The sequence below is a fragment of the Falco cherrug genome, chromosome W (assembly GCF_023634085.1).
Source record: "Falco cherrug isolate bFalChe1 chromosome W, bFalChe1.pri, whole genome shotgun sequence".
NCBI lineage: Eukaryota > Metazoa > Chordata > Aves > Falconiformes > Falconidae > Falco > Falco cherrug.
Genome location: NC_073719.1, coordinates 17,692,145 through 17,715,127, shown reverse-complemented (window position 1 = coordinate 17,715,127; position 22,983 = coordinate 17,692,145). Strand labels below are relative to the sequence as shown.

The 22,983-nt window shown below is 49.7% G+C and overlaps 1 pseudogene; it reads right to left on the bottom strand.

The window, feature by feature from the left end:
• Positions 1-18,608: 18,608 nt before the first annotated feature.
• On the bottom strand, positions 18,609-19,770 carry LOC129734555 (olfactory receptor 14C36-like; annotated as a pseudogene).
• Between the last annotated feature and the right edge of the window lie 3,213 nt (positions 19,771-22,983).

Genomic DNA, 22,983 nt, shown 5'->3' with positions numbered 1-22,983 from the left:
GGCCTTTTCAGTGTGGTTTTGATGAGGAAAGCTTGAGGGTTTGTTCAGAGAAATCTCCCCTAACTTGTCACAGTCTTTTCCCTATTGGATAGGTCCCCATTCCCAGAGGCAGCAAATGCCCAGTGGCACCTTCATCGCCCAGTTCCTCCTCCTGGCATATGGAGACCCATGGGAGCTGCAGCTCTTGCACTTCTGGCTCTTCCTGAGCACCTGTCCTGGTTTCAACTGGGATAGAGTTAATTTTCTTCTTCAGTATATGATCTGTTTGGGCTATGATGTGAGAACAATGCTGAGAGCACACTCATGTTTTTAGTTGTTGCTGGGCGATGTTTATACTAAGTCAAGGACTTTTTGGTTCCTCGGGCACTGCCAGCGAGAGGGCTGGAGGGGCACGGGATATTGGGAGGGGACACAGCCAGGACAGGTGACCCAGGGTAGCCAAAGAGGTATTCCATGCCATATGACGTCATGCTGAGTATATAAACTGGGGGAAGAGAAGGAAGTTGGGAACATCTGGCATTATGGCGTTTGTCTTCCCGAGTAACCATGGCACGTGATGGAGCCCTGCTGCCCTGGGGATGGCCGAACACCTGCCTGCCCATGGGAAGTGGGGAATGAATTCCTTGCTTTGTTTGCTTGTGCCCGCGGCTTTTTGCTTTGCCTATTAAGTTGTTCTTATCTCAATCCTTGCGTTTTACATTCCTTCCTGATTTTCATCCTGATCCCTCTGGGTGAGGGAGGGGTGAGCAAGTGACTGCGTGGTGCTTGGTTGCCGGCCAGGGTTAAACCACGACACCACTGACCTGGCTGCCCTCATAACCAACGGCCTCGTCATCACTGCCGTCATCACCTCAACACCCGCATGTATTTCTTCCTCCTCAACCTCTCCCTCCTCGACCCATGTTCCATCTCCACCACTCTCCCCAAAGCCCCAGAGGACCTTTGGTGCAGCTGAACCTCATGTCCAGGAAGGACAAAGTGCTTTGGAATGTGTCCTTGGCAATGCTACCTGTGATCCAGGAACACTGTGAAAATCATTGGTCTGTTCCTCAACTGCCTCAGCACAGGGATGATAATCAACGGTGCTGGCTAACTGGGGAGGCCCCAGAAGACTGGGGGTTAGTCAAAGTGGTGCCCACCTGCAAGATGGGCAGGAAGGAGGATCTGGAGAACTACAAGCCTGTAAACCCAATCCTTGTGTCAGAGAAGGTCATGGACGACAACTAGGTTGCTCAGGCAATTGTTGCCCTTGTTGAAGCCATGCTGGCTGTGCTGAATTACCTCCCTGCTCACCGTCGGCCTTAGCACAGCTTCTAGGAGGATCTTTTCCATGATCTTCCCCGGCACGGAGCTGATGCTGACAGGTGGCCAGTTCCCAGGGTTCCTCTTTCTACCCTTTTGAAGGATGCGTGCAATGTCTCTCTTTTTCCAGTCACCAAGAACTTCACCTGAGTGACTTGACATTTCCAATAGCATGGAGGGTGGCTTGGCGACTCCATCAGCCAGCTCCCTCAGGACTCAGGCATTCATCTAGTCAGGTCCCACAGACTTACTCATGTTCAGGTTCCCCATGTCTGTTGTTACTGGTTTGCCAGTTGTGTTTGTTGGGGGTGCACATTTAATTTGTCCTTCATTCTCTAAGTGACATGCCTAGACCAGTCCTTCTTCTCCTTCTTCTTTGAGTCCCGTGCCATGTTCAGATCCAGCCACACTTTGTCCCTCCTGACACATCCCTACGTAACTGGACAGCATCCCTATACCCTTTGCAGGATCCATGGCCCTCCTTCCACATCCTCTGCAATTCCTGGATGGACCTCTTCAATCGGGTACATCTGACAGTTGACGGGATGTGTCAGGAAGACTCTCAGAGTTTCTGTAATGCAGAGGAGAAGGAGATGCTCCAGAGGAGGGCTTCCTTGCCACACCATCAGGGGAGAAGGCATGGCGGCTCTCTGCTCCCAGGCACAGCTGCAGAGGTGTGAAGTTGCTGTGTGTGGAACAAGGGGTGCCCAAGGCCGGCTGGGCCGAGTGGGTGGTGGGAGACTAGAATTCATGTTGCTGGTTTGGAGCAGGCACTGAGAACCCAGCTCTCGTTAGCACTTTTCTGAGCTGCTCCTTTGGCCCTGCACACACCAGGATGGCCCTGGGCAGTGCCGTGCTGCCAGGAGGGTGCAGAAGGGCAGAGCTGAGCACAGAGCGGGTGGGATGGCTATGTGAGTCCTGAGTAGCTTGGAGGCATGGGGCCAGAGAAGCAGCTCCAGGCAGGGACAGCTCCAGGCAGCAGAGACGTGGGCAGGCAGCAAGAGGGAGCTGCTCCCAGAAACACTGTGGGAGGGGGGATTCAGGCATCTCCCTGCCATCCCCTGCAGGGCAGGCACCTTCCCTGGAGAAAGCCCCTGCTCTTCTTTACCATCAGCATAGCCTCTGCACTTAGAGCCATGGGCTCGGTCGCCTTCTCCGTGGCCTCACCCCAGAAGGGGAGAAATCACCAAATACCCTCCCAGCTGCCCCATCCTGCCTCCACTGGTAGCAGCGCTGCAGCGTTTGTCCATCTTCCCCCCTTCTGTCTCTGCTCCTCGTGCTCTTATCACTCAATTTGGATGCGGCGTGGGACTCAGAAGCACTTGAGAGACCAGCCTGAGGGGTCTTGCCATACAGGTTAGCCTATGGCAGTAAGGTCTCCCAATCGCCTCCTGATACCTAAGCTCCCAGAAGTCCAAAAGAGACACCTCTCACTTCAGGACACCCCACCTTCAGGAGCTGGGTGGCTGCAGGCTGCGCTCCAGAAGGGCACAACTCTCCGGTGGCATCGCTGTGTGATCAGGGAGCCCCATGGAGAAGACACCCCAGGAATGCTGCTGGGTAGCTGTGCACAGGCAGCTGCAATGTGCCCTCTGTGTCCCTGGCTGCAGGGGCAGAGCGGAGATCCTTCTCAGGTATGATGAGGCAGCATGAGGAGTTTGCAGATCGGTACTTGGAAACTGGCTGCCTCTGCTCTCAGCAGCGTCCAGTTCCTTCTCTGGGAAGCACTGGGGGTGATAGTCCTGCAGGTCAAGGAGCTGCCAGCACAGGGCAGCTGAAACCAGGGCAGGTGGACAGACTGGCTGTCCTCAGTCCGCACAAAGGGACTGTCTCTTTGCCTCTCAGGGCCCACCTGATGGCACCTGGAGTGCAGCAGGAATGGCAGTGCCAAAACCACTCCTCAGCTGTGGTGGGGCAACCGGAACAAAATACACAGAGAAAAATCCCCTCAACTCCGCTCCATAGTTGGGTGAACACGGGGTGGCAATGCTGTGAAGCCCTTTGATGCCCTGAGTGTATTTAATCCTAGATCACGCCACGTTCCTATTTCGCTACTGCTGTAGGGAAGGACTAACTCCTGCAGAGCCCACAGCAGAGTCTCCTACTCCCTGGAGCACCCTCAGCAAAAACCAACTCATGAGAGATCTAGTAAAGGTCTTCGGGAAAGCAGAGAGGCCTTTTCAGTGGGGTTCCTCTGAGAAATATGTTAGGTTTTGCTCAGCAAAGTCTTGCCTAACCCTTTTCCCTCTCAGACAATCTCTATGCCAGGAGGCACCAGATGCCAAGTGGCAACTCCTTAACCCAGTTCCTCCTCCTGGCATTGGCAGACACGCGGGAGCTGCAGGTCTTGCACTTCTGGCTCTCCTGGGCATCTCCCTGGCTGCCCTCATGGCCAACAGCCTCATCGTCACCACTGTACTGTGCAATCACCTCCTCCACACCCCCATGTCCTTCATCCTCATAACCTCTACCTCCTCGACCTGGGCTCCATCCCCACCATTCTCCCCAAAGCCATGCTCAGTTTCCTGTACGACCAGAGCCATCTCTTACTGAGGATTTGCTGCCCAGCACTTACTGATTCTCTTTTTCATTTCAGCAGAGTATTTTCTTCTCACTGTGATGGCTTATGACTGCTTATGAGATTTGCCATCTACCTCGCAAACCTGACAGCCTGCAGTTGTGCGTGAGGAGCTCCACAGTGGATGTCATTTCCCTCAGCTTTACAAATGTCTTCCCATGGTCTCCCTCAGCGTTGTTCTACCCAAGCGATGCCATGACACTCTGGGTGCAAACAGAAAGAGATGAGTAAAACACCAGCTGGATGGTCAGGCTGAGAGAGCAGTGGGGAAGGGCTCACACCCCACCTGGAGGCCACTGGGACATACTGGGGCAGTGTGGGCACCACAGGGGACTCTCCTGCTTACAGTTTAAGAGCTGGAAAGATAATCCAGTGGAGGCAACTCTCACAGTGTCTGTCGGTGGCACCAAACTGAGAGGACCATCCCTGTGCCCTAGGGATGCCATGGAGGGGAACCCTGGCAGGTGGGGTGGCCGCCCTGTCAGGAGCTGCACAGATGCAGGACGGACCAAGGGCAGAGCCTGCACCTCCCTCGCATGGACTAACACCCTGCAGCTGCAGGGCCTGGGACCTGCCTGGCTGGGCAGTGTCTGTGCAGAAAAGGCCCTGGTGGTGCTGGGGGACAGAAGGCAAAACACAATCCCAGCCCGTGACCTGGTAGCAGAGGCAGCCAGCCGTGCCCTGGAGCGTATGAAGAGGTGCCTTGACAATACAGTGAGGGAAATTATTTTTTTCCACATTATCATCACTCATAACACCACATGTAGACCGCTGTGTTAATATTTTGGCCCTGACTGGGGAGGGAAGGAGGGAGGGAGTGGCTGGGTGGCTGCTGGGCTTTTGGCCAGAGACAAGCCATTACAACAAGGAAGGTGTGTATAATTTGGAGGGAGTTAGAGGAAAGAAGGAAGGCAGCAGAATGTCCCCAGGACTTGGAGGGCCATGGAGTCATTTCATTGGCCACCCCATTCAGAATGAAGCTGGGAAGTGAGCCTGAAATTCAGAACCAACAAGGTCAATAGACAGGCCAGGCTGTTCCTGTGGTTGTGCCTGGAGACCCGCACACCTACAGCACAGGTTGTGCTGGGGCTGAATCTCCTGCCTGGCTTCAATGGCCTCCTGAAGCCATGGACAAAGCTTTGGGTGGAGGCCCCAGGTGAGGCTGGTCAGGGCCAGGAAGGCCTAGGGAAGCTCTCAGGGCCCTGCCCCCATGGGATCCCACCTGCCAGTGCCCTCAGCAGGCCAGGTTCTCCTTCCCTCCTGTCCTCGGCTGTGCTCTGCTGCTCTCCATCCACACATGCCTGGGCATCACGGACACCACAACTGCACACTACTAGAAGCAAGGTGACACTGGTCTTCAAATCCCTGAGCAGCTTGTCCTCTTTGGGGAGTCCCAGGTGCAGGTGAGCATCAGAGTGGGTGGCCTGGTTGGTCTGGGGGACTCTCCCACAAAGACCTGGGCTCCTGGCATCCTTGCTTACCTGTGCAGTGATCACCAAGGAGACTGATTCCCCCAGAAGAGACAGGCTCTGTGATCCACAGGTTTCCTCAGGTCATTTCAAGAAGACATTGTTCCTGCCTCACCCTGACTGTATGACCTGTCGCTCTGTCCTGGCTCGGGCTGGCATGGAGTGCATTTTCTTCACAGCAGCTTTTCTGGTGCTGTGCTTTGCATCTCTTCCTAAGGCAGCGCTGACCACACACCAGTGTTTTGGCCACCGCTGCAGAGTAATCACCAAGGCTTCTCTTTCTCACACTCTGCATGCGCTACAAGGAGACTGGGGGGATGCAAGGAGCTTGGGCAGCTGACCCCCAGTGACCACAGGGATATTGCATATCCCAGGACGTTGTGCTCATCAATAACAGCTCGGGGAAAGGAGGATGAAAAGAGGACATTTGTGATCATGGTATTTGTCTTCCCGTGTCACTGACAGATTGCTGAAGAGCAGCTTTTCTGGGGATGGCTGAACCCCTGCTGCCCATGGCAAGGAGTGAGCGAATTGCTCATGTTGCTCTCCTTGCACACAAAGCTTTTGCTTCTCCTGTTGAACTGTTATTTTCCTGACCTGTGAGTTTTCTTCTGATCCTCTCCCCCATCACGCTGGGCATGGAAGGGGTCAGTGAGCAACAGATGCTGGGCATTTGCGTGCTGGCCAGTGTCAAACCACAACTAATTCCTCCCTCAGTGCCACCCTGGCTGCTCTCCCCTTTGATCCACACTCAAGCTCTCACCCAACCTCATTGCCTGTCCAATACAAGAGCTCCATGTATCTGAGCTGCCCTGAAATCGCACAGAGCGTCCCCCTCCCCTCATCTTTCCCGTAGGTCTCCCCTACAGACCTTGTGTCTCCATCCCCTACCAAAGGCGTGGGAGCTGCCCTGCCCCTCCTCAGCGCTTACGCCACTGATGTCACAGCTCTGTGGTGGCACAGGGGGCTCCTGCTACCCGCGCCCCAGGCGGTGGGCTCTGGGGCCCATGTGGGCTGCAGCACCTCAGGGGTGGCACCAGGGCCAAGGGCAGGCTTGTCACACGGACACCAGTACCCAGGGATGGGAGCCCTTGTGTGGGAGGGGTTTGCTGCCCAGCAGAGGATGCTGGAGCGGGTGGCAGGGGGCAGCAGAAGGATGGAGGACGTTCCCACCATGAGAGCAAGGGCTGCAGTCCCCGAGGCCAGAGGGCAACAGGCCTGGGCTGTGCAGCCCTGGCAGGAGAGGGCTTTGCTCTCCCAGGTGACTCTGTAGCACCCTGCGGCCTGTGCCAGAGCTGAAGCTCATCTCCAGGATGGGCAAGATGCTGCTGCTGGTGCTGAGCGAGCCCCTGGGGGAGGCCAGCCCGTGATCCAGCCCTCCCGGGGCTATCCTGCTGGTGGCAGGCTGGCCAGAGAGCAGCTCTGCAGAGAAGGACCTTTGGGTGCCAGAGGACAAGCAGCTGAGCAGGAGCCATCGATGCACCCTCATGGCAAAGGCCAACGGCCCCCTGGGCTGCATTAGGAAAAGCATCGCTGGCTGATGGGGGGAGGTGACCCTTCCCCTCCTCTCAGCACTGCTGAGGCCACATCTGGAGTGCCGTGTCCAGGGCTGGGCTTCCCAGAGGAAGGGAGTTGTTGACCTACTAAAGTCCTGCAAAAGGCCACCAAGCTTCTTGAAGGGACTGGAACATGGCTCCCAGGAAGACAGGGTGAGAGATCTACAACTGTTCAGTCTGGAGAAGAAAAGGCTCTGAGAGTCTTATTAATGTATGCAGCATTCCATGTGAACCAAGGTAACGCTTTTTGAACTGAGGATGTTCAACCACTGCAGGTAGTTGCCAAGAGTGGTTATGGAAAGTCCACCCCTTGACATATTCCAAAGCTACCGAGCCAAGGCCTTGTACAACCGGCTTGAGCTGGCTGCACGTTTTAAACTAATTGGTTCTTGAAGCTAAGCCTTGCATACTAGGCAATCCCTGATTGGTGGTTAACTACCATCAATTAACCGCAAGGTGTTACCTTTCCTTGGCGCCAAGCTTGGTGCCATCCGTCTCCCACTCCCCTGTGCTCTGTAAACATGCCTCATCATGTTAATTGTTGTCTAGACAAGCTCGAGCACATTCCCCTCAGCTAACTGATTGCCACGCATGGTCCTAGTTTCCAGACCGCTCCTGCATCTCCCCCTTCCTGTTGCACAAAAGAACCCCTGAAACGGAGCAAAAACATGGCACAAGTAATAGAACAAATAAAAAACCAACTAAGACATATTATCAATGTCAAAATAACCCACTGTCTTTGTTCCGTACAGTTTTACACTTTCCCCTTTTTGTTTTTGAACAGCTAGTACCAGGTTTGCCATGTTCTGCAGGGCCCTTGCAAACATGACAGCAACCAAGGCAATAGCAAACAAACAATACTGCCAATTGAGTGAATGGATGCCAAAAAAAGGCTGAAATTTTCTCAGATTTTGTTAACATGTTGCTGCAATGGCGCACCTAAAATCCACACAGCGCATACCATCAAAATCCTCACAGCCATGTCCCTGAACAAACAACAAAAAGCAGCGGCAATTTTGACTCACATTCTTAACTGACTACCAAACAAGGTGATTTAACTCTTTAATGCTTTCCCTGCTGTTACTCTGGATAAGAGAAGAACCGCTGCGACACGTTCCCATCATAGCCTCCTACTGCATTAGCATCTACAGAAAGACAATTATCGACAAAGTGTAAACAATATCAGCTTCTTTTGGATTAACATTATACATAGACGGACGGGCACACCATACAAGAACTGGTTCAGTCAAAAAGTTCGAAACATCGCATGCCTTCTCTGAACATACCTCTGGGGTCATTCCCCTCATTCCCTCTCTTTTTTTATGCAAAGAGAAACACTTTTACCATAACAGAGAAGCCCCTATTTACATCTCTGAGCCCGGACACAAACCACAGCTGTATGCTCCACCAGGCTCAGGGCAGAAATTGTTCATGTAGTTACTTAGCTCTATATCACTACAAGTATGCAGACACCTATTAAACACTAAATAACCATGTTTATCTTTCCTATTCTCCTTCACAATACCCAGCTGTTCTCTCATCTCTTGTTAGGTCAAATATTCTCATTTTCCTCTCCTACATCTCTCTTCAGACATTCTCTATCCTCCTTTTTTTTGCTTGTTAATTGCGACAAGGCAAAGGTTGTGTGTAGCTGGGTGACCATGACCTGATTTATGTTACAATCAACTAAACAGTGAATACAGGAAAAAAAGGTATGGGAGACGTAAGGCAAACATCAATAAGGTGGTTAAAGATAATTATAATAAATCCTGTAATACTTTTGAGTCATGGCCCAAAGTTTCCCAGCCGTGAGAAGAGACCAACGGCATCCCACCCCTGGCTCTGCTGCAGATCTTTGTTTTCAGGCTTTTGAGTTTTGTATACTTTTGTAAATTAATTCACAGTGGTCACTCAGATTCACGTAACACATCCTACCAAAGTCTTCACACTTGTGTCCCTGTGCTAATAATAAAAATCAATAGCAACTCGGTTCTGTAGCAACATATGATGGACAGAATCAACATCTGTTAATACGCCAGAAAAAAAAATTAGTATTTGTAGTATTACTTTGTTTAGCAAGCTAGCAGCCTAATTTACTAAGCAAGTTAAGAGCGTGTACTATTCTTACAGAAGAGATTAGAGTGACGTGCGGAATTAGACTCTATAACTCGAAAGTTATAAAGTAGGTATGTTTATTGCGCGCAGATGCACGGGGGATCGCTCCTCCACAAGCGTGCATACCCGAAGTGACGAACCATCTCACATTTATACAATGAACAAATGAATATTCAATTAACGCCTATACATATTTGTTACCTAAACCCCGCTTCGTATGTTAATTAGCTTATCAGTCCATTTCCTGGAATGTGGTGGTCCTGCAGGTTTGTAGGTGATTCATGTTCTTGTGACCATCCGATCTTCTTCAGGTGATTCATGTTCTTGTGACCATCCGATCTTCTTCAGGTGATTGTGACCACCCAATCTTTTCCAGCAAGGAGACTTAGCACTCCCTCCCTCTAGATAGCATTTGAATGTCTCTCATCTTTTCTTATTCTCTTTTAAATAGCCCCTTTGTTAGAGGAAGAGGGGCAGGCGTCTCCCCGTCTCCCCTTTGTTAGAGGAAGAGGGGCAGGCGTCTCCTCAAAACTGTGGTTGTCACCGCACCCATGACTAGTCACCATACCCACATTCCTTAAGCAGACACATACAATCACAATCCATGTCCATTATCCCCATTTCACATTATTTCTCCATATCAATCCCCCCTTTTCTATTAAATTAAGTAAATTCTTTTACTTAAGCAGCCTTCCCGAATGATATAAAGCATCATACATAAGTGTTACTCTTTTAAACATTCTCCAAACCCACAAATATAACATAATGGTTAGTATTAAGGAAATTCCTAAACTGATCAATAAGATCACAATGGGGTGTACCATAGTGTTAAGAATTCCTGTTGCAGAGGGTGACCAGCCAAAGAGAGTATCCCACCAATTATGGTTTCCATCCTGTTCTACCTTTTTTAAAACTTTCTTGATCCCCTCTACATCATGATGGATCATAAGAAGAGTTTCATGTCCCTTTTCTTTGGTTTCTTCCAGTATACGTTGTAAATCTGCATGTTTTAATAGTTCTTTTATACTGCTTATATTTAGTCCTATGGGGGTAGGAATTATTATCTGTGATAGGGTAAAACTGGATTTTAAGAATTGATGAGACACTACTGGGGCTGAGTAACTAAAATCGCATCCTGTGATAGTAGTAAAATTACAAATACAATAATTTGAATACTGTGCATTCTCTTTTACCTCCCCATCTATGGTTATTGTGTTACACTTAGTTCTCAAACACGCACATCCCTTCCCTGCATATATAATTACTGTTTTCAAGTTTGCATTTGGTCGGGCCTCGAAATGACATATTTTTTGATCTGTATCTAAACAAGTATCCTGAGCCATTATAGTATTGCTTTCACAGAGGAAGCCCTGCTGTTCTCGCATAATACAAGATTCTAAATCTACTGTTTGCCACTTGTCGCCTATCTTTCTGGCCCATGTTCTATGTTCAAAAGGGTATAGGAGCACCCCATTATGGTTAATTCCAAGGGCTACAATGGGGTGTATGGTAATTATTACTGCATTATGTATGGTTAACACAAAAGCTGTGATGGTGTGTGTGTTGGGGTCATAGGTAAAGTTCACCATATTCCACCATGACTGGAGTTTTCTTTCTACCTCCGTAGCATTGTCATAAAATTTGCCACCCACATTGTTCCCATTTGTCCGAGTAAATTTGAGTTTCAGTTCTTTTTTATCTGGGGTTACTTTCCAAGAAGTTGCAGGGGCTTTCTTAATCCGGGTATGGTGAATCCAAGAATTCTGTCCCTCAACCTTGATTGCAGTGTAGGTGGTGAGTAGGACTTGAAAAGGTCCGGTCCACTGTGGTTCCAGGGTTTTATCTGCAAAACACTTAACGTATACATAGTCTCCTGGTTGTATATCGTGAACAGGTCCATCCAGACCCCTACTGCGTGTTCCCATCACATGCTTCTCAATTCTTATTAATTGTTTGTTTAGTGCCACCATATAGGAAGTCATTGTTTCTTCACCAATCTGTGAAGACATCCCCTTTTGTACCCCATAGGGTCGTCCATATAAAATTTCGAATGGGCTAAGCCCCTCTTTTGCTCTCGGTCTAGTTCGAATTCGTGTAAGAGCTAATGGCAAAGACTGGGGCCAAGTTAGATTTGTTTCTTGGCCTAACTTGACAATCTGTTGTTTGATTAGATGATTCATCTTTTCCACCTGGCCACTCGATTGTGGTCGGTATGGGGTATGTAATTGCCAATCTATTCCTAGATGGTGGCTAATCTGTTGCACTATTCTGGACACAAAATGTGGTCCTCTATCCGAGGACATTACCGCTGGGACTCCAAATCTAGGTATTATCTCTTGGAGTAGTATTTTGGTCACTTCCCGGGCTTTAGCAGTTCTGCACGGGAAGGCTTCTGGCCAACCTGAAAAGGTATCCATTAGTACCAATATCGATACCCCCCTTTTCTAGGAAGTTCTGAGAAATCGATCTGCCAATGTTGCCCTAGAACATTCCCTCTGCTAATGTTCCCTAGTTTTATTTTATTTGCTGTATTGGGATTATTGCGTAAACACATTTCACATTGCTGAGTCACCTGTTTTATTACAGTATACAAGTTTCACCCTTTCAATTTCTGATTTAGACTTTTATATAAAGTATCAGCTCCCCAATGCGTCTTATTAATAATAGGGCTGTGGTCCATATTAAATTGGATGGTACCACTATACAACCATCCCTTAAATAAGTCCACTTACTTAATTTTATTTTATAATTCATGTCCTGAATTACCTTTAAGTTTTCTTTAGAATAGTTTGGCTCTTGATCTGTACTTACAGTTTGGATTTTATCATCTGGTATTAAGGATAATTCCTCCTTTCCTACCTCCTCTGTTACTCGTCTGGCCTCATGGTCGGCCAGGCGGTTTCCAATTTCCAAATCAGTGCCTCAGAGTGGGCCATGCCTCACATCAAGGTCTGGCATGGCATTTGTTCCCACCGCTCAACGCCTACTGGGTTGCAGCCAACAGCGGAGCTCAAGATTCTTCTTGGTGGCAAACACAGAGGCCAACCCAGTCTTGCCCTTGACTATGGTAGGAGGCACCTGACCAACCTTATTCCTTGTACTTCGTTGTCAATGCAGTTTCATCTGCACATCCCATAACAAGTCACTGTCATGGCAAAACACACAGATTTACATTAGTAGAACTACTACAGAGTGTATTTTATTTCACTTTTTCTGCCAATATCCCCACAGCCTTGCTGACCAAGGGATATTGTTTTTATCTGAACTGAGCAAGCCTCCCCCTTATCATTTTACTGTATCAGGTAAAGCATTTTTCACTTTTCCTGGAATTTATTTTCAGATACACCTGGTTAAAAATTTCTCTTACTTCAGGGAGGTCCTCTTTTCCTCTTTTCTGCTGAATTAAAGATAAGCTCAATATTTCAATTACTTGATCATATTTAACTTTTAATTTCATTTCCCCTTCTTTAAACGTCTAGATGTTCTAATAAATCTCATCCCAACGAAGATTTTAGTGAATTTGGCCTTCTTATTTGTTTTTTTAGTTTGTACTTTAAAGGTTTCAGGATGTTTTCCTGGTGGCCAGCAGCTCCCACAACTGTAACAAATTTATTTATTTATTTTTTTTACTGAAGTTTAACAAGTAAGTTGGTTTTGTATTCACTAAAATTCCACCTCATACCCATTCCCTGCCCTAGAAGGGCCGTTACCGGTCCTGTTGTACTGCAAATGCTGCAGCAATTGGGGTGACATTGTCAGGTCCTTCTGCTCAATTGTCAGCAATAGCAACCCCTCCTCCTCACCAGCAGAAGGGTTTGGGGCAGGAGATGCTCTTCCTGCTCTGCAGGTTACACAAACCTGCCTCTGCAGCAGCACTTCTGTTTTAACTCTTTCTTACCCTGAATGCAAATCTGCTACTTGTTGCTTTAAGTCTGTTGTTATTACGTATCATGCCGTTGCAGGCAAACAGAAAACATCCTGCCATGCATTCCAGCATGATTCAGTCGCACCTTCGAGGGGGTACAGGGGTTTGTACAAACTCACCCCAATACTTCAACACTTTCACAGGGTCTTTGATTCTTCACACACACACGCATGCCTCAGGTTTTACATACATCAGTACAAGTTTTTATATCTTACAACGTGTTTCATTCTGGTTGCTCACACGCCTCAGGTTTTACATACATTAGTACAAGTTTTTATATCTTACAACGTGTTTCATTCTGGTTGCTCCACAGAAGGAACCGCAACCTGAGCTTTTTAACACAAAAATTTCAACAAGAACATCCTTTTCTAGAGCCACAATCAAAGATCAGGTGATGTTAATCCCGCACTCTTTCTAGTGCTAGTACCATAGGATCCCGAGGGGGTACTAATCCACAGTCCTTTTGCCACTCAGGTTTGTCCTGGAGGACAAAGAACATGTCTGCATATGATACTTCATCCCATTTTCCCTCTGTCCTCAGAAACAACATTAATTGCAGGAGAGTGTTATAATCTAACGTTCCTCCCTCCTGAGGCCATTTCGCATCGCTCTCCAATTTATACAAAGGCCACCACTGATTACAATATTTAACCAATTTCCTTCTATTTTCGGTACCACCCTGTCCTACAATATCACTCCAATGTTTTAATATACAACCCAAAGGCGATTTTTCACAGGGCTTACTCCTTCCATTTCCCATTTTGCAATTTTAATTACTTTGTTTTTCTCCGGCCGCCTTAGCCACCCAAGGTCGGAAACGCGGATAGAGCTTTTACTCGTTTTGCACTCAAAAGCCTGTCTCAAGCACTCTTGCACTCACACTTAGTCAAAATAATTAAGCTATACACGGAAAATCAAAATGCGCATCTCAATCACACCATTCACACTCTCCGGGCAGCCCGCAGTCACACAAGCAGTATGTTATACGGTACCGTGCACTTACGTACAAACTCTTAGGAACACTAACAGTTCACAAAGTATGCATTTCAATGAACAATTGCCAAAAAACAAACAACAAACAAAAACCAATTTTTCCTGGTCTTAAGCAGAGTGTTAAGTTTTCCGCTATTTGCCACAATTTACCAGAATGTTAATATTTTTTCAACATACATTTCATAACTCCGAGTTTTGAACATATAACAAGACAACACATAGAACAAACAAGACACAGAGCGCTATTTCAGTTGTTACATTCCAGGAATTCCCCAATTCTTAAGACAACCTAAAGGAAGTTTTTAGCTTCCTCTTTTCCCTACGCAAAAGTTTCCCTTTTACTTTTGCTGTGAGGTCCCTCTTGTTCCTGTGAGATTCCGCCTTATTCCGTCCCGCCCCCCGCTTTCCGTCACGAGGCCTCCGGGCTTTTAGGAATGGCAGTAACCTCGGGTTTGCTCGATCTGCCCTCAAGATCGCTAGCGGCCACCCCTTGGTCAGCAAACCCCCTCCCAAGGTACCTTTCCTCCTGGGGACTACGCTGCGCGCCGGACGTCTCCGTGCGTCTCACCAGCCGCCCCGTTACTAAACATACCGTTTTATCCGTGGATCCAGGGGTTTCTCTTCTGCTCCCGGGTGAACAGCTGAGAAGAGGAGGCTCCTCCGAGGAAATCTCCCGGGGCGCGCCTAGGAGCGTCCGCTCCGCAGCTGGTCCCTCAGCCGAGCAGAAATCCTCCTGCCTGGCTCGCCAAACTGACGTGCGGAATTAGACTCTATAACTCGAAAGTTATAAAGTAGGTATGTTTATTGCGCGCAGATGCACGGGGGATCGCTCCTCCACAAGCGTGCATACCCGAAGTGACGAACCATCTCACATTTATACAATGAACAAATGAATATTCAATTAACGCCTATACATATTTGTTACCTAAACCCCGCTTCGTATGTTAATTAGCTTATCAGTCCATTTCCTGGAATGTGGTGGTCCTGCAGGTTTGTAGGTGATTCATGTTCTTGTGACCATCCGATCTTCTTCAGGTGATTCATGTTCTTGTGACCATCCGATCTTCTTCAGGTGATTGTGACCACCCAATCTTTTCCAGCAAGGAGACTTAGCACTCCCTCCCTCTAGATAGCATTTGAATGTCTCTCATCTTTTCTTATTCTCTTTTAAATAGCCCCTTTGTTAGAGGAAGAGGGGCAGGCGTCTCCCCGTCTCCCCTTTGTTAGAGGAAGAGGGGCAGGCGTCTCCTCAAAACTGTGGTTGTCACCGCACCCATGACTAGTCACCATACCCACATTCCTTAAGCAGACACATACAATCACAATCCATGTCCATTATCCCCATTTCACATTATTTCTCCATATCAAGAGAAGCAAAAATGTGTTATGCTGCATTCCAGAACTCAGCCTGAGAATTACAGTCTGCTGTGAGTTCTGCGTTACAATCATTTGACACATGTTGGGGTTGCGATTGTGAAAGTTGCCCGTTTACAATTTTCATTGGCATTATCACAGCTAGTTGTTTTAAAAGCAACCCTTGAGCTTCCTGAAGTTCGACTTGTTGCAAAATATTCTGAAGCCAATCAATCAAGTTAGTATTAAAGTTAGTGACTCTCTAGGACCCTGCAAGACTGTGGCAAGACTCCCGCACCCTGACTGCTTTAATAGCCATCTCATTCATTTGCAAACAGTTGTCCCTGGCATACCTTGCCTGAGTCACAGAATCGGCACAGTTAATTGCTCCAGCTATCTGCTCATAGTTAACAGCAATTCCCCGATTAAGGTTTTCAGTCAAGGCCACTACAGGTAGCTCACAAAAATCAAATAACCACATCATATACTGTATCAGTTAGTACCATACAAAGCAGTAACTTCCAATCATGCAGTGTGAGTGTATAAGGCTCTGCCATCACTTCAAGAAGGGACATAGCAAATGCATTATGAATCCTCCCTTCCCGCACTGCTTTGCTTAACCCTTTAACAGCCTCGTATTGCACAGGCTGCCACTCTGCAGGTTGATTTGTCTGACAAAATACTGAACATGCCCTAGCAACTCCCCAAACCCATCACTGAACTGATTCCCACTTGCATTCCTGCCACCAATCCCTCACACTCCCTTTCACCCTCCCCAAAAATACAATCAATGCATCAGGAGAGACAAGGGGATGGGGGAAAGGTCTAGCTCTTTTCCAGATCTATAGGACCTGGATCAAAAGGTTTATCAGTGTCAATAAAATCATTGTCCGAGTTGTCCTGTTCCCGTGCTTGGTCCTGTGTTGTGAGGGTCGCTGCAATCAGTGACAGAAGCTTTGGGGGCAGAGGAGGTGTGGACAGAATCGCCATCGCTGACGGTGTCTTGAGAAGAGTCACGCTGTCGGTGGAATTTACAGCTTCCTCTGGTTTAGCACCGCTAGTAGAATTAGTCCACACTTGGCAAAGAGTAGTCAGAATTTGCCACCAAGATGTTAAATGCATTCCCGACACGGAGTTCCCCTCCGCGGCAGCATCATACAATTGGCTGCTGTCTGTACACACTTTCATTCTTTCAAAGTCTCTAAAGTTTCTTGGCTGCTCACCTGTCTCGATGAATACAGGTGTTATCCTCGGGGTTTAGGTTGTCCGCCTGGTCCAGCCAGCAAGATGATCGTTCAGCCAAGACGTCTCCTCCAGAACGCAGCCCTCTTCCACGAGCTGTCTTTTTGTACAGACCAGTTCCGTCCTTATTGTTCCAAGGCTTGGGAACACCACCATAGGGGTCACCATTTGAGGAGACTGAGGCACGGACTCCCGGATCTGACTAGAAGACCCTTTATGAGTCCATATACGTCTCTTTCTGGGGACGAAGCCTGATTCCCCGTTACGGATTTCCCACAGCTCACCTCTCAACTCCGGAGGGATTTCAGGCTGGCTCCTGCTTCCTTTCAGCAGATCATTCAGAGGTCTGTGGGATTCGCTGCATGTCGCTCAGATAGGCGATTCGAGAGCCCTTCACGTTAGATCCTTAAACGCATCACGTCGGGGTCACCAATTTGCGGCGAATGAAGAGACAGGACGCAGCTTGATGCAAGCAAATGTCAATTTATTGTACAGAAGCACGCGTTTTTATACACTTTCAGAAGCTGCGCGTTTTAAACAGATTTGTTCTTGAAGCTAAGCCTTGCATACTAGGCAATCCCTGACTGGTGGTTAACTACCATCAATTAACCGCAAGGTGTTACCTTTCCTTGGCGCCAAGCTTGGTGCCATCCGTCTCCCACTCCCCTGTGCTCTGCAAACATGCCTCATCATGTTAATTGTTGTCTAGACAAGCTCGAGCGCATTCCCCTCAGCTAACTGATTGCCGCGCATGGTCCTAGTTTCCAGACCACTCCTGCAGCTGGCCGTGCCTCTCCTAGCGGGTTTCCCTGGGTGATCTCCAGAGGTCCCTTCCAATGTCAACGTTCTCTGTCATTCTCTGAGTTTCAAGGACACAAGCAAGACAGAATGAAATGAACAATGCATACCCTTGACCGCAAAGATAGCAGGGTCTATGGAGAGGACCCACGCTGGAGCAGGGCAGAAGTGTGACGAGGAAGGAGCAGCAGCGGTTTCGTGTGCCATCAACCCTCTTCAACATCCCCCCTACACCTCTCAGGGTGTGCTTGTGTAGGTGAATTGGGATCAATGGAGTAATTTAGCCCTGGGAGAAAATGGGGAATGGTCTTCAATGTTTTGGTCATTGTTTCTCACAATCAACATCTTGTTTTAATTGGCAATGAATGAAATTGATCTTTGGCAAGACAACACATCTTTGGCTATGACAGGGATCGGTAAGTAGTCTCTCTGCCTGTACCTTGACCCAGGAGCATCACTGGTTTATTTTCTCCCTTTGTCCTGTTGAGTCAGGGGAGCAGATGAACAGCTGGGTGGCTGGCTGGGTGCTGGCCATGGTTAACCCTCCACAGGACCACATCAGGACTGCTGAGCCCACAGTGGGGCTCCCCCGCACAAGAAAGACCCTGCCAGACTGGAGCAAGTCCTGCAGAAGCCAGAAGGATGGTTGGGACCTGGATCATGTTATGGACAAGGAGAGGCTGAGAAAATGGGGTTTATTTGAGATAACATGGAGAGTGAAAGACTGGACCCAGGCCAGTTGGTGGGATCTCCGTCAGTGGTTTACTTCACTATTTGTCAAAGCAAAGCCGTGAGGACATGATCTATTTGGAGATGTCTGACCACAGCCTTGGCTGAGTGGCCAACTGTGGCAAGAGCTATGGGACTTGTGTGTAACCAGTGACAGTAGGAAAGTGGCTCCATTTACATTTAGAGTTGCAATGGAGTTGGGTATCACTGAGCCACTAAGGATGACAGAGCTGACCATGCAGCAAATGTTCCTCGTAGCGACTGGGGTGTACAACAAGCAAAGGAAACGACTGATGCTTAGGACATCTTGGGGCACCTGGGGCAGCTTCCCCTGGGTATCCAGGGAACATGGCACTGAGCAGAGCCCTGTGTCCCACCCGATTACTGCCTTGCTTCCTTCACCGTGACCCAAGGATTTACACCAGGACACCCTGCCGCATGCCCCCACCCTGTTATTTGCCCCAACTTTGCACACTCACACAGCTGAGCTCTACACTGGTGCTTTACTCTCTGGGGAACTTGATAGATATCTTCACTACACAAGCCCCTTAAATTACAGAGATGTGACACAGGAGTCCAGCTGCACCATCCTGGATGCAAACGTACAAAAGCCTCTGGGTCAGGCAGGCTGGGTTCATTCCTTTGAGGAAGTGGAGTGCATGCAAACATTCTAGGAGAAACACAATTGTGACGTTAAAAGTGCTAAATGCACAGGATGTTCCAGAGATGACCAGGAAATGCCTTGTGAGGAGATTCAGGCAGTTCAGTGCTGCTGAGAGACACCTGACTGCATCAGCTTCTTCAGTGCGTCCTTCAGCTCCTGGTTCCTCATGCTGTAGATGAGGGGGTTCACTGCTGGAGGCACCACCGAGTACAGAACTGCCACCACCAGGTCCAGGGATGGGGAGGAGATGGAGGGGGGTTTCAGGTAGGCAAACATGCCAGTGCTGACAAAGAGGGAGACCACGGCCAGGTGAGGGAGGCACGTGGAAAAGGCTTTGTGCCGTCCCTGCTCAGAGGGGATCCTCAGCACAGCCCTGAAGATCTGCACATAGGACAGAACAATGAAAACAAAACAGCCAAAGAATAAAGAGGCACCAGACACAATAAGCCCCACTTCCCTGAGGTAGGTGTGTGAGCAGGAGAGCTTGAGGATCTGTGGGATTTCACAGAAGACCTGTCCCAGGGCATTGCCTTGGCAGAGCGGCAGTGACAGTGTATTGGCCGTGTGCAGCGCAGCATAGAGAAACCCACTGGCCCAGGCAGCTGCTGCCATGTGGACACAAGCTCTGCTGCCCAGCAGGGTCCCGTAGTGCAGGGGCTGGCAGATGGCCACGGAGCGGTCATAGGCCATGACGGTGAGGAGAGAACACTCTGCTGAAAGGAAAAAGACAATCAGGAAGAGCTGTGCAGCACATCCTGAGTAGGAGATGTCCCTGGTGTCCCAGAGGGAGTTGGCCATGGCTTTGGGGAGAGTGGTGGAGATGGAGCCCAGGTCGATGAGAGAGAGGTTGAGTAGGAAGAAGTACATGGGGTGTGCAGGTGGTGGTCGCAGACTATGGTGGTGATGATGAGGCCATTGGCCATGAGGGCAGCCAGGTAGATGCCCAGGGAGAGCCAGAAGTGCAAGAGCTGCAGCTCCCGCGTGTCTGCAAATGCCAGGAGGAGGAACTGGGAGATGGAGCTGCTGTTGGACATGTGCTGCCTCTGGGCATGGGAACCTGCTCAAGGAGGAAAAGTAGTGACAAGTCAGGCAATTCTTCTGTTAAGGCAAGTGAAAGCTGTTTCTCCTAGATGCACCCCCCGTGCCCCATGCCCCCCCTCTGCCGTTCCTAGGAGAGCTCCCTTCCGAGCCGTGGCTGGAGCTGTGCTGAGTGCTGGCCGAGTGTGCTGTGAGGAGAGGGGCTGTTCCTGCTGGCTGCCCAGCAGTGAGCCCTGCTCTGCAGCAGGGACTTCATGGGAACCGTGGGGGCAGGGGCCAGTCCTGGCCTTGCACTGGCTCAGCCCAAACTGCTCCCAGCGCAGAAGGGCCTGTCAGCATCGGCTCTGCCCATGCTGAGCAACGGCCATGGCCAGAGTCAGGTCAGGAGGGGTTTGTGCTGTGCTCAGGGAGAGCAGAGTGAGTGCTGAGAGGCAAGGGGACTGTCTGTGCCTTAGGGCAGAGGCAGGGACTCTGCTCTCTCCATCCCTCTCCTTCCCAGCTGCCCGGCAATTGCTCCTTTCCTAGATGGAGAGTGATCACACTGCCATGTTACCCTGACAAGCAGCCAGGCACTGCTGAGAGCAGAGGGATCCACTGCAGAGAACAGAATGCCTCATCCCTTACCGAAGGCTCAGCACCACACTGCTATCCAAGGACACCGAGGGCTCACCGTGTGCCCTGGAAGCAGCATAGACCTTGGGTGGACACCCCAGAGAGATGTTTAAAGGGTTCCGACCATGTGAACTTCTTGAAAGAGAGTCAGCTCCTTCCCCAGCCTCACAGACTGCATTGCCCACAGCATCATCGGTTAGGGGAAAGCTGGGACACCTCCTTGCTGAGGACATGTCTGCACAGGAGGACCCACAAGGTGTGCGCCTGAGCCGGCAGCTGAAACCCCTATTGCCAGAGAGCCTGTCTGCAATGCCAATAGCATCTGAGCAAGGCCAGGAGAGAGACAAAGGGACACTCAGGAACTCCTTCCCCTTCCCCAGCCCGGCACACCACCTCCCACACAGCAGCAGTGCAGGGCAGTCACCCTCAGGCTGTGCTCAGCGAGAAATGGCACGTGGCAGCAGGAGAGATGCACTTCATCCCTTCTGCTGCTCTGCTGGACCAGGAGCTGTTGAAACACATGGAACCAACGGTCTAAAGGCTGTGCTGGGTGGGAGAGGAGAGCAGAGGTGTGTTGCTCAGGGAAGGCACCTGCACGGCAGACCATGGCCAGGAGGTGCCCCTATCTGCCCTGCATCAGGGTCCCCCTCAGCATCTCCCCCCCTCCCTGCCCAGGGCTCTGCTGCCTGCAGCTGTCCCTGCCAGCAGCTCTTTCTCTGGCCCCAGGGCTCTTCCCTGCCAGCGCTCACAGAGCCCAGCTCAGCCCCTCTGTGCTTTTGATTGTGTCCTTGACAATGGACATCCCGTGATGCAGGGACACTTTGAAAATCATTGGTCTGTTTCTCTATTGCCTCACCACAGGGGTGACTTCCAACAGTGCTGGCTAACTGGGGAGGTCCAAGAAGGCTGAATGTTAGTCAAGTGCTGCCCACCTACAAGAAGGGTAGGAGGGAGGTTCGGGATAACCAGGAGGTCAGGACCAGCCAGCATGGATGTATGAAAGGCAGGTCCTGCGTGAGGAATCTGATCTCCTGCTGGGACAAGGTGACCTGCCAAGTGGATGAGGGAAAGGCTGTGGATGCTGTCTACCTGGACCTTAGGAAAGCCTTTTGGATGCATCTCCCACTGCATTCTCCTGGAGAAACTGGCTGCTCATGGCTTCGGTGGGTTCTCCACGCTGGTTTTGAGCTGGCTGGACAGCCAGGCCCCAAGAGGGGGAGTAAATGGAGTGAATTCAGGTGACAACAGCCCATAAGGAGTGGTGTTCCCCAGGGCTCAGTGTTGGGGCCAGTCCTGCTTCAGAACTTTATTAATGATCTGGCTTGAGTGCACCCGCAGTGAGTTTGCATACAACACCAAATTGGGTGGCAGTGTTGATCTCCATGAGGGCAGTAAACCTCTGCAGAGGGATCTGCACTGGTTGGATCATTTGGATGAGTCCAGTTGTATGAAGTTCAACCAGGAGAAGTGCCAGTTCTGTACGTGGGTCACAACAGCCCCCCACAACGCTACAGGCTTGGGCCAGAGTGGCTGGAAGGCAGCCTGGTGGGGAAGTACCCTGAGGGTGCAGGTTGACAGATGGTTGAGCATGAGCCATCAGTGTGCCCGGGTGGCCAAGAAGGCCCATATCATCGTGTCTGCTATCAGAAACAGTGTGGCCAGCAGGACCAGGGCAGTGATGGACCCCCTGTACTCGGCACTGCTGAAGCCACACCTTGAACACTGTGTTTCCATTTTGGGCCGCTCACTTCAACAGTAATGTTGAGGTGGTTTAGTATGTCCAGAGAAGGGCAACAAAGGTGGTGAAGGGTCTGGAGCCCTGCACTGTTGAAGAGCACCTGAGGGGACTTAGGTTGTACAGTGTGGAGAAGAGGAACCACAGGGGGGATCTTTCTGCCTGAAAGGATGTTGTAGACTTGAAAGGTTGGGTTGTAGACCTGAAAGGTGGGGTAGGTCTCTTCTCCCAGGTAAGAAGTGACAGAACAAGAGGAATATGCCTCAATTTACACCAAGAGAGCTTTAGATTGGATATGAGGAAAAACATCTTCACTGCAAGGATGGTCAGGCATTGGAACAGGCTGCCCAGGGAGCTGGTGGAATCACCAGCCCTGGAGGTGTTTCAAAAGTACATAGATGCAGTGCTTCGGGACATGATTTAGTGATGGGATTGGCCGTCCTGTGGTAACGGTTGGATTTGATTCTCTTTAAGGTCTTTTTCAACCTAAATGATTCTCTGTTCCTATGCCTCTATGATATTGCAAGCCTAGCTAGACCAGTTACTGAGCAAGTTGCTCTAGCTGACCCTGCCTCAGTTGGAGGGCTGGATTCGATGATCTCCAGCGGTCAGTCCAACCTGGAAAAAAAAGCCATATATATGAAAGATCATATATCATGTGTATGTCAACACAACTACGGAAGTTCATGTGAAGAATGTTTCTCCACTCAAATGGCTTGTGGGAAATGCACTTGAAAAATCTGAAAGAAACAAGGCTGCTTTTCTGTGGCCAGGTCATGGGTTAGAATGAGGGTGACAGAGGGGTATGCTATGAGGAGGACAGCTGATTCTCAGGAACTCCTCATGCAGGAGGACATGCCTGGCTGTGAAGGGG